This window comes from Rhinolophus sinicus, linkage group LG11, assembly GCF_036562045.2.
Source record: "Rhinolophus sinicus isolate RSC01 linkage group LG11, ASM3656204v1, whole genome shotgun sequence".
NCBI classification, from domain to species: Eukaryota; Metazoa; Chordata; class Mammalia; order Chiroptera; family Rhinolophidae; genus Rhinolophus; species Rhinolophus sinicus.
In genome coordinates, this window is record NC_133760.1 from 49,556,990 (window position 1) to 49,569,852 (window position 12,863).

Consider the following 12,863-nt stretch of genomic DNA (forward strand, 5'->3'; position numbering starts at 1 on the left):
AAAGTCAAACACACAGAGTACAGGCCAAAGTACCTACCTCAAGGGTTTCCCCCAGGCTTGTTGACACCCCTAGATTGAGCCCAAACAGGGTGGTGGCAGCCGTGTGTCACAGGCCAGGTGGTATAGGGACCTAAACACCTGGCCTGTGAGCCCCACTCATGGCCAACTGTTGATCCATTAATGGCACCTGGCCCCTGAGGTGACACCTGGCGGAGACGTAGCTCACTGAACTCCCGCCCATGAAACCTTTTCCAGATTTCTGAAGTCTCATCACCAAGGCGCCACACAGCACCTATTATACTAACCATGTTCCTTTTGCACAAACACTTCTCATTTGATGAAGGGAACGCCAGACTTGCAGTTCAGCCACGGTGCATCAATCACACCGGCCAGATTAACTGTGGAAACAGCACGTCTCAAAACAATGATTCCACTTCAGCTAAGGAGGAACGGTGCCCTTTCTTTCATTTCCAAATTACATTTTCAACCATAAATATTGAAAATTATGCTTGTGATCACTGCTGTCACCTTGTGACGAGTGGCGCATGAGCCCCACAAACAGTTTCTTATGAAAGGACAGCGGGGGCCACAGATCACCCAGGGCACTTTGAGTTTTAAAGGGCCTGTTCCTCAGCTCACGGATGGAAAACATGGCCCCTCTGCAGCTCGCCGTGGCGGGCTCAGTGGTCCTGGCTATTCATCATTGTTAAATACGTGAAGCTATCACCTGCGTCACTTACTCCCAGATTATTCGGGGCCATGTCCAGCGCTTACAGGCAGGCCTGGTGTGGCCATGACCCCAGAGCTGCAGGCTGACAAACAGCCCACCTGTGCCTGGCACATACGAGCTGTGAGCAAGTGAACGTTTTCAAAGGTAGGACGTAGGCGACCAGCTCTTCTTTCTCTCAGATAATGACAAGTGCAAGGTCTGAGGGTGGAGAGTGTCCTCAGAGGAAGGAGGAGTGGGACGGCTGCAGGAGGTCAGGACTGGCCCCATGCTTGGAGAAGGGAGGGGTGATACAGGCATAGCGGCAGGGCTGGTTTCTCTGCAGGCATTTGGAAGTTAACACGAGAACAGACTGCCTACAAAGAGGAAACGAAGCACCCACCTCACCCTGTGAATTCTGTCCTTCAAGACTCATCCCTTGTGCCTCCAGAGACGATCAACAGCAGGTGTTATCTTCTCTGGGTCCACAGACAGGCCATGTGGAGGAGCCACCAACCGCCCCGCCATCTGTCCACCCCTCTCACTCGCATCCAGGATGTCCTGACCTCCCACCTTCTGCTGGACCCCCGAACCAGGGCAGAACTAGGATACAGCAAAGCACCGTGGGCATTTCAGGCGGCAGAGGCAGAGTGGGACCACAGGCTCTGCGGCCCTGCACAGCCGCACCCCGGCCGCTGTGTGTGTGGCGTATTGGGGCACAATGGTCCCAGACCCTCCCAGGGTCGTCTGCATGCAGCACCCAGTGCCACACCACAGCCTCTGCTGTCACAGTTCCAGGGCACATGCTGGGGAGCCGATCGCCGTGGCAGACAGGAGCTGGGACGAGGTCCCCAGCCATCCCCGCTCCGCTGGGACAACTCAAGGCTTGCTTTAGCACTGTCCCAGAGTCCCCAGCTGACTGAGCCCCAACTGTCCAGAGCAGAAAACTGCTCATTAACACACCTGTGTCAGCTTCCTTCCCTCCCCCTTCCAGGCCGGAGATTGTAAGATCTCCTCCATTTGTGAGGTTCTCCAGGGAAACAGCCGACATGACGTGTCCGTGCACACAGAGATACTCACCTCAAGGAAGTGACTCAGGCAATTATGGAGCCTGGCAAATTAAAAATCTGCAGGGTAGGCCAGCAGACTGGAGACGCAGGGAGGAGCCAGTGTTGCAACTCAAGTTCAAGTCTGCTGGTAGAATTCCCTCTTGCTTGGGGAACTCAGTCTTTATTCTGCCCAGACCTTCACCTGATTGGACAAGGCCCACCCACATTAGGGAGGGCAATCTGCTTTACTCAGTCCAACAATTTAAATGTTCATCTCATACAAAAACAGCCTCACAGAAACATCCAGAATAATGTTTGACCAAATATCTCGGCACTGTGGCCCAGCCAAGTGGACACACAAAATGAACCATCACCCCTACCTACTAGTGTGTCCAGGGATCACACGTGAATAAACAGATTACACTCCAATTCTATAACAGGGCCGGCGCCTGGAGGAACCCAGCATAAAGACATTGCGTGTTTAGCAAGCTATGGTTTAGAAAATAAATGCAAGTTTATAAAGTTTCAGTCCTCTTTGAAAAGCCTGGTGGCCCATGGAAGGAGCTTGGCCCACTGTTGGCAGACGGCTGTGTCATGGGTCCCTGGAAGGCCCACGCCGTCTCTGAGGCAATGTAAACACAGATGTCCCCAGAGTCCTCGGGCAGATTTTGGGGAGAAAGCAGCACTCCTCAGAGTGACGCTGGCATGAAGACCAGCTGTCCAGGAAGTCCAGCCCTAGCCCTACCTCCCCAAGTGCCAGCAGCCTCTGAGTGGGTGAGACCCTCGTTCAAAACACGTCCCAGGGTGGAGGCAGTAAGGGTCCACGTTAAAACAACTCCTTTCTTTCAGGGCTTAGAATACATTCACCAAAGAAGACACATTTTCTGACATTCCTAAAAGTACGTGATCACATCCCATGTGGCAAGACGAGGCCAGTGAGTCCGTGGGGTCACAGTCATGCAAATCGCAGCATTGTCGTCTCCATGTGGAAAGTGCCGGAGGGCTCCCGGTTCCGCCTGAGGCCCTAGGCAGCCATCGGCTGTGCCAGGAGCCCGTGCGGTCTGAGGCTGAGGACCACGGCCTCCTCCTCATGTTTCATCAGCAGAGATCAGGTTAATAAAAAGTTTAGAAGTTGCCTGCCTTCCCCCAAGACTTACAGAGACCTCCTCAGTGGGGAGGAGTGAGGGATGGCAGCCAGCTCTTGTTCCCCCCGAGCGTGCTCTGTCATCTGCCTCTGTGGTCCCCGAGGTCTGCCAGTTACAGGGCTTTGCAATGACACCCCACCACTGAAGCTGTGCACACATAAGTCTCTTAAATAAGAGCGGGTTGTTGTGTTAACCTTCATCATGAACCCTTTCCTTTTGTGAGAAATGTGAAAAGTGCCCCTTCATCTGGCAGGAGGACGCCACTTCCCAGCAGAAGCCAGGAGGGCCCGGATGTCGCCTGCCTGTGGCTGTGGGGCGGTGACTCGGCTGGCAGGCATTGCTCAAGTGGACGCGCGGGCTCAAGGCCATAAACCAGGCAGCATGCGGCACAGACGGGAGGCCCTGAGATCAATGGGCTGGTTCTGCCCAGAGGAGCACACTCCTGTGTTTCATCAGGCACAGCTGGGGACACGGCCAGCAGACAGGCTCAAAGTTCAGTGCTTACGGACACCAGGCCTGGAGCGGCACCTGGGCGGATGGGTTGCTGTCAGGATGAGGAGGCAGCACACAGCCACTGGGAATGTCACCTGGACAGGGACCCCTGCGGTGAGCATCCGGGAAGGGCCATTTGGCAGCTGTGGACCTCAGGCTGCAGGGGGCCGTCCTGTGTGCTCCCTGCCCCCACACAGCCAATCTTCATGGGTGGGCTCAAAACTCCCCAGGGAGTCAGCTTGGAAAACAGAATTCTTTACCAACAATAGAATAAACACTAATGGAGCATGAATTCCTTAGGTCTGCGTGTTCACCTTAGAAGCTGACCTGAAAGGGTTAAAAAGTGTTGGTGTGAACCGGGCTGCTTCGCTCTGTGCTCCATCACTCCCTCAACCTAAGGCTGGGGTCCCCCCTCCAGAAGCAGCTCACGCTGAATGCCTGAGAGGGGCACCAGCCTTGGTCAGAAGCCCCCTTCTCCCGTCCCTGGGGGCCTGACCTCCAGGTCTGCTGCCCACGCGTCTGCCTGTGGGACAAGGTCCACAGCCAACAAAACTCCTGGTTCTTTCCTCTCAAATCAGGTTTCTCTAAAGGAATTAAATGTTTCTAGAAATGAAATAAATTTATGTGTGGAAGGGAGAGAATGCAATTTCCCTGGTCACTTATTGCTCAGTCGGGATACATCTCGCTCCAGGCAGCTCGGGTGCCATCCATGTGCTCTGGAAGGAGCACCCAGGCCTGCCAGTCGCCCACGTCCGCTGCACTCTTAGGACCGGGCCATGGTTACCTCGGTCTCTTATTTCCTGCTGTGTTTCCCTTCAAAGTGTAAAGGCAGGAGATGCTTTTCCTGTAACCTGGGCAGCCAAACCTCCCGGCTGGCCTGGGATGAGGGCTTCTAGGCCATGGGACATTCGGTGCTGAAACCAGGAATTCCCAGGCACACGGTAGAGTCAGTCACCCCATTAAGCAAACACTAAGTCTTAGTTTAAGCCCAGCATGCTTGACAAATCCCGCACGGTCACACGGTTTTGTGGTGGCAGATGGAACAACACCCTCACCCGGCTGTGGGGACAGGTCCTGCTGGGCTCCCAAGCAGAGGGGAGGCCCACGCCAGTCGCTGTGGAGAAGGCAGGGCTTTGAGGTGCCGCTGCCCAATTCGAAAGCAGCAAGTGCCCCACGCTGCGTGGGGCACAAAGGACAGGGACAGGGACAGGCCCTCCTCCACAGAGGCTGGGCACACAGCTCCAACCTGTCAGCTGCCACTCCAGCAGTCAGCCCCAGCCCGGCGGCCACAACACACCTGAGCCTCCCACACGGCGTGACAGCCCCTCCCTAGCACGTGTCATCTGAACCCTGTCTCGTGGCCATCCCTTTATTTCTAATTAAAGTCTATGGAAACAATTAGATCTGTAGAACCCGTATACCTCAACCTTCATAGGAAAAAAATCAGTTTCAGTTCCCGTCACCTTGATGGCCTGAGAATCACACACTTGCCACTTTCTACATCCCAGACCACAAGCACCTTCCCACTGACCGATGGACGTCCAGCATGGAAACCAGTCACAAGGTTGGCCGTGTCCCCTGCCCATCGCCTGGACTTCCAGGGGAGCCGGGGACACCCCAAAGGACATTACACTCCCCAACTGGACATGTGTGTTCTTGCTCAAACTGCTGTGTATGGGCTCTTTCTTGATGCTTTGAGTTGACACTGGCTGGACACCTGAATTCTGCCACGAAGCCCAGGTCCACGTTAGGCTGGAGGATGGAGAGTGACAGGAGGGAGGTGCATTCACACCGCGTGCCAGGCGTCGGCCACACGTCCCCATGTCACAGCCCAGTTGTCCCACTATTCCCCCTAACACAGCAGCCACCATAATCCTCACCAGCGCCCTGACATGCCCTCACCCTCGTTTCACATGCGTGCACGACGGTGCCAGGAGGGCACAGTTCAAGGGCGCTGCACCGCCCAGCCTGTCCCAGCCTGCCCAGGTCTAGTCCCGACACTGCTCCTAACCAGCAGCCTTAACTGCTGCCTGTCACCCAGCTCCCTCTTCTGTCTTCCCCCCTCCCCAAGCTGCCAGCTGCTGATCACTGAGGATGAACCATCGGGGCCGACAGATGTACCCAATCCACGGTCACATGCAGGTGGCCACTTGGGCAAGGGGACAGCATGGCCTAAGCGTGTGCCCAGGCAGCTGTGCCTTCTCCCGTTGTGATGGGTCGCTCGGCCCAATGAAGGTGGTGCTGCCGAGCGGAGGCCAGCACGTGCCCATGGGGGCCACAAAGGCACCACACTGAGGGCCCGGGATGAGGCTGGGAAGGGCGTCCTCACCCTCCTCCAGGTCAGCTGGCTGCGGATGGAAGCCTGAAGCCCTGAAGCTTCTCTGGGGAGGCCTGCCACCCGCCGGCACCGGGCAGGGCTGGGGTCCGCCCTGTGCTTAGGCTTCTTTCCCAGTTTGGAGCTGCCTCTTGAATCCTGAAACTATGTCAGCTATGCATGTACTGTGTTCCGACTACTTAGGAGTCACTTTGATCTCATTCATCACACAAAAGTCTCAACAAGTACCAAGCGTCCTTACAGGGGGGTACACTGAGGCAATAAAAGAACACCGAGGCCCCATTTCCCACGGCTCAGGCCGCTGGTGCCACGGGTTCAAAAATGCAATTAAAAGAAGACTGTCCATTTCACCATTGTCAAAATGTGCGGCCCCCCCACGGAGAGGCAGGCTTCAGTCAGGCTCCCCATCCGTGCCAAAGTTTCGGAGAGACCCTTCACTTTATAAATCAACTCACAGCTCGAACGTCCTGGCAGCCCCTTCAAGGAAGGATCCAAAGGGAATGACAGAGAAAGAGGATAACCATCACAGCTTGACTGGGTACAGGTGTTTGCGTTTACACAGGAACCGCAAACGCCTGGCTCTTTGACAGGCGTTGATGCTATCAGCCACTCTCGGCTGTCATTGGCTCTGGTCGCCAAGGGCCGGGGGGCCCTTCCCTTAGCAACATCTCTGAGGCTGATAACATTTGGCTGAACTTTTCAGATCTTAACCTCCCTTCTGACTCTCTGCAGTCAAACCCGCCTAAACTGATCAGAAGAAGAGACACACGGTGGGAAGACAAGTAAAATATTATTGACTGGACTGTTTCATGTCTATTAGGAAGAAAGAGCAAAGGGGAGGGACAACCGTACAGCTTGACAGGCTTCAAGATAATCAGGGGAGGACTCAAGGCTGCACAGTAACCTCGGTGACGTGGGAAAGCAGGGGCTTCCAGAGGTCACTGGTCTGTGCGGGAATCAAGCGGGGTGCTGTGCAAACGAGGGTGGGGTGCACGCCTGCCAGGGCCCCCCCTCCGAGCCCAGGACAGACCCAGGGGTGGTGTGGCAGGCGGGGGAGGCCAGCGTCTTTGTCCTCATCCTCAAGGCTTTGGTGTCTGGGTGCAGCCTGTGTGCTGGCCCCTGCGCCCCCAGCACCTCTGTTCCAGACAAAGGGGGGCCCAGCAGGCCCAGCAAACTGTGTGTGAAGCCTGGCCTTGGCGATGGGTACTCTCGACATGCACTCGCTTCCCGGCTCCTCGCAGAGCTCCCGGCACTGACCTCCCTCCCTCCCCAAGTTCCAGTCTGTGGCCTCCTGTGTGTGCTGGGGGCAGGCGCCTGGAAGGGCTCTGTGTGCTCTGAGCGACCCTGAGGTCAGTCACCGAGGCCATCTAAGAATCCATAGGCGGGTCCCTTGACAGCAGACGTGCTCCCCCTGGCCCCCGAACCCACGGGGGGTGACAACACCCCACTTGATAACCAGCACAAGACAGAGGCCAAAACATGCACATGGACCAGAAACGCCTGACGATGAGGCCACACACACGCTGTCCCTCTGTCCCTGCCAGCCCCACAGTTTGGCCGGGTAGGAGCCAAACTGTATCTGACATACAGACACTGCTCAGAGGACTCGGGCACCCACACAGCCCTCCCCCCGTTGCCCTGGGGGTCGGATTCCCAGGAGCCCTCAGCTCCCACTCCACGTTTCACGTCCCTGGTCTGTACAAACAGTTCACCACAGTTCCCAGGAAGCAGCAGCGTCCGGTTAGGGGACCTTCGTCCACCGGCCCTGGTGCCACAGGACTGCAGCAGACAGCGGGACAGGGACGCAGAGCCTGGCAGTACTGGAAAGAACTCAGGAGTCACCTTGTCCAACTCTCTAACTCACGTATGGGGAAACCGAGGCACGGGACCCGTCCCTGCATAGCCACACAGCTCTGCAGCATAGCACGCAAAGAAAGACAAAGGAAGAAATTCCCGAAACTGTCTCAGGAGCACTGTCTGTGGTAGCAAGGGGACGAGGGGCTACAAGTGGAAGCTGGACCAGCACTGCCCACCTGGCCCGAAGGGTCTGCAGCCTGGCATCCCCACCGTCACTTCCTAGCATAAACCTTAAGAGGCCCCACTGCAGCAGTCCAACGCCCGAAAGACCATCCATGCGGGTCAGCAGAGCGGTGTCACCTGGACTCGTAAGGAAATCCAGCCTGTAGGCTGCTCTGGTCCCTCGCCAAGACTTCCATCTGTCAGGCAGCTGCAGGAAGCTCCCCACCTCCCTGTCCTCATCGCTTCTGACTCCAGAGAGACACCCCCCCACCACCACCGGCCTCTGAGGAGCCAGTGACCTGAAGTCGTAGCAGGAAGCACCAGGCCTCATCCCTGGTGGGTGGGCACAGGGCTGTGTGAGGTCCCCACCTGACATTACTCAGAAAGCGGAGGTACCTGGTGTTTACATGACAACGGAATGGGGCTCCACAGGTCGCCTGCCATCTCCGTGACCACACGAGAGTTCAAGTCCAGGCCAGCAGCCTGGGGGTCTCCGGAAGCCCCCGGGTGAGCCCCTCTGCCACCGGGAGCCGGGCCTGCTCTGCAAGTTTTGAAAGGGCTTTTCACAAACACAGACTGCCATCAGCAACTTGAATTTATGAAGTTACTCTCATTCAGGGAAGCAGAGATGAGCAGTTGTGTGTGAAAGTTACGTCTCCATTTAAGAAAGAATATATAATTCCACATCCTACTACCCCTCGAACTTTATTCCCGTTTATGTAGATCTTAATACAATTATATAGTCGCGGGGCTAACGCACCCTCTGGATGGTAATGAGGGCCTCTCGAACCCTTTAGCTGCTATAAAGTATGCAGAAGTTAAATGCACAGATGGAAAAAAATTTGTCTCAATTTTATACTTCTGCAAAATGGTAATTTTGTACTTAAAATGTACAAGATGGATGTTCAGAAATATAGGCTGATAGCCTAAATTATATTTGGTCATAATTTATGTAGTACAGTCCCAAAGAGATACAAAAAGGCAGAGCATAATTTATCTGCCGGAATCGGGGATGGCTTTGCTAAAACTCCCATTTATTCCAGCCCCTGTAGTTTTAAGCAGCCTCCGTCCTCAGGGCTCACTCTGTGTAAGGTCCCCATACTGCTGTTTGATCACACATTGTAGTCTATAATTTGCCCATCATCGGAAGCAAATGTAGGCCCCAGAAGTTATGATCTCTACATAGCAACCACTTGATTTGGTAAATGCAAAATATTTATAGTAATATAAAGCCCAGATGAAAATAAAATTCCTATAATCATTGGAACATACACACTTTATCAGGGAGGCGTGGAAGAACCACACGGTGCCTAATACAATCACCTCTGGAGACGGACTGAGCCCACGGGTGCCTGTGGACCAGGGAAGCTGGCACCCTGCCCACCTCGCCGGAGGCAGGAGCCATGGAGTGTGGCCTCCAGATGGTGCCGCCCCAGGAGGTCAGAGGAGGCGCGACAGTCACTGTTGTGTCTCAGATGAGGAAGGGATTTCCAAGCAGATGCAAAGTGCACGGTGAGGGCGTTGCTCTGACAGGCTCACCCCTTACCAGCCAGAGACATCAGCTGAGCTTGGAAATGCTGGACGCCACCCATCTTTGGGCAAGATCAGTGGATTCTGCACTGACCACTGGCCTGGCTTCCTGCTTGAGCCTCTCCTACACCCCTAACTCCCTCTCTGAAACGGCTCCGCGGAGATGTTCTGGCTGAAACCACATATAACAGAACACACAGACGGTTCTGCAACTCCTGGGAAAAGCAAATAGCCCTTCCAAAGAGTGTGGGGGAGGCAGAGAAAGGGCAGACCCCAACTGGAATGGGCGTTTGAAAACCAGAGGGTGACGACAATGGGGTCAGTAGGACAGTGCTCACGCCATGGCTGCTCCACAAACGCTCCCTCACAACAGCCCTGCAGGCACAGCTCATCCTCTCTCCACTGTCCACGCACAATCAGTGGAGACGTGACCCAGTCAAGTGGGAGCACAAGTGAGACCAACAGGCAGGCTGATGCCAGCCAAGCCACCTCGCCCACACCTTCCATAAGCCGACCCGGGCCAGCAAGTTTCCTATGGCACGTCCGTCTGCCAGGATATTGCTTCTCTGTCCTCAGCCCTCTCTCCGCCCACCTCAGCCCCCTTCCATCCCGCCCTCAAGGTTGCCTTCAGCTGAGTGAACATGAAATAGAACCCAATGCATCTCTCCAATAAAAACTTCAGCTGAAGCCTCGTATATTTTTTAGATACTAAAGATCTCGTGGCTGTTGGAAGACGACTGTTAGCATTAATCACTCTGGTTGTTGAGATTATGTCCCAGTTTTTAACATCGCCCAAACCCTCCCAGCAAAGAACCACCATGTCTGTGCTTCAGGCAGCCAGACCCCAGACGACACATGGACACTTGCTCCCTTCTCCCTTGCACCTCATCTGCAGCTTCCTCAGTCTAAGGAATATGCCCTTTTCAAGTCGTTTTCACCCAAACACACTTAAGCACATATTTGAATAGAATTCTGTTCAAATCCAGATACTATTCTACAAGGTCTATTTTAAACACAGTTTTTTCATACATCACAGGGAAGAGAGAGAAAATGACCCAAAATAAATGTGTAACCAAAAATGAAAGAGCACACAGGGAAGGAAAGGAAATGCCGTGGTCTACCTTATCCGCTGGTTCTATAATTGTTTCAGGTCCAAATATAGACTCAGAAAGTACCCGTCGGAAGGACCTCTCACGCACAAGCACTGGTCACTCTACGGTGGGGAAACCGAGGCACAGAGCAGCAAGGAGCTGCCCAACAAGGGACTGCCCTGGCAGCATGTGGACAGTGAGTGAGTCCGCAGAGCCGATAAGCATTGCCATCAGATGAGATTCGAGGCTACCTGAGACACAGAAGCATGACAATGCATACCAGCCCCTCCGGCCTAGGAGAGGAGACGCTGGGGAAAGCCTGCGGCAGGAAGGTGGGTCCCGGGCCCATGCAGAGGCTGAATCAGGTGCTGGACTGTGAAGGCCAGAACTTTCCCAAGGACACACACAGACAGGTCATGATCACACACCAGTGCTGCCGTCAAGGGTATTTCAGAGGGACCACCTGCTGAGGAAGCCTGAGCATGCGGGACGGGCAGTGCCTGTGGGCCGTGCCCCCCAGACCTCAGCAAGCACTTATCAGTGCCCACGGTCCGTGGAGCAGCCCACAGGAAGTGCCTCTCCGTGTGTGAGAAAGTGGCCTGCCCCCCGGCACCCAGACAGGAGCTGGGTGTGCAACACTGCAGCATGCCGGAAGGGCAAGCCGCCACAGACAATCAAATCCTCCTCTGTGTTAAGTGGAGTGGGGCACCGGTTCAGCTCTAAAACCTAATTTCTTAAAAGTTTCAGAGGGAAAAAAAATGTCCCTTTGCAATTGGAATCGAGTCCACATAAATTAACAGCTCTACGCATCCATCTTCCAGAACTTTCCCTGATTGTTCATTTTAATCAAGCAGCCCACATTCTTTGACTTTTCATCCTTCACTGCCCAGAGTGATGCAGTGCAGCGACTGATGACACAAAAATATTAATTTTGTTCAAGTTCAAACATCATCCAAAAGGACCTATTTTAAAGACTGCTTTGCAAATACCAGCTGGAAATGAGGATGAACTGAATCAAACACCACCAAGAAATTCAGAGGGAAAGTTCTGGTCTTATGGAAACCCACAAGTTTCATCTCTAAATCCCCAATCTCTTCGAGGTCAAGAGTAGAATTGTTGATTTCTAGAGCCGGAAGGGGACTCAGACACCAGCCCAGACCTGCCCAGTGTCATTCAGCCTGGCCCTGGAGGGACTGCCTGATCCAGGCATCCCTTCCAGGAACATTTCGTACAATGCGAAACCACGCGTTTCAAGTTCTTCTGCCAGGTAGCAGGTTACGGGAACAGTAGGTACATCACACACACACACACACACACACACACACACACACACACAAACTAATGAGTTTACTGCAGACGCTAGGCCAGCCCCTTCAGCAATCACCTTCCTCTACCTTGTCTCCTTCCAGATAGGATGTCACCATTGCCTAGGGAGGGACACAGAGTGACAGCTGCTCAGAGTGGCTACAAAAGGAATCGCATGCTTGAAGGAGGAGGAATCGCCCAAGTTCTCCAGAACTTGTCAAAATCATACAATGTGCACGTGCCTGTGAACAAGTAAGGTTCGGAGTCAGATCGAGTACATAGCGATTTTTTGTTTTTTGTAGTCATTTATTGAGCACCTGCTTCTCCAGGAGGCCCGTGCTGGGCTCCACGGCACATGCTGGGTCGTTTAGCACACACCTCCCACACACACACAAATGAACACATGTGACAGGCATGGCGCTTTCATGTCGAAAACGAATGGAGTGAGTCTTGCAGGCAGCATGACCCACTTACAACCTCTGAGAACCATACAGCCTTAGTCCATTTCCTCCCTCTCAGTCAGTCTCTTTCAGATTATTGTCTTTCCTTTTCTTCATATTTACTCAGAGGTAAAAGCAGCTGAAACACATCATCTGTTCTCTTGTCTCGGCATGAAGCTCCATAAGCAAAGAACCTTGCCTGTACCAGTCACGACCGCGCCCCCAGAGCACACAAAGGTCTGTGAGCAAATGAGAGGACGAATAAATGCGTCAATGAGATAATCCCGCTCCATTTCTCAGACGTCTCCAACGTGATCACGCTGTGTGAACACCCCGCAGCCACGGGAAGCTCAGAGGGCCATCTCGCAACCATGTGGCCCTGAGAGGAAACCCAGCTGAGTGCTGGGGTGCAGGCATCTCGGGGTGGCCTTGCCCCTAGGACACCAGCATCATGCAGTGGCCAGCCCTCTCCTGGAAGAACAGGAGACACTCCCACCACGACACCGTGTTCCCTGGGCGACAGCAGCCCGTCTGGAAATGCAGGACATGTTTCATTTGGCTTATAATGATCGCGTTCTGTCTTTTAACCCTCACAGTGTTAAGTGCCGCCGTTTCCTCTGGGGATGAAAAGATCCGGGGTTAACAACTTTCTCTTTGAAAAATTCATAAAGGTGCAAACAAACAGCAGTACATCCAGTGGCTACGCGGTGGGAGAAACCAAGGAAGAAAGAAGTGAAAAAACACAACGTTT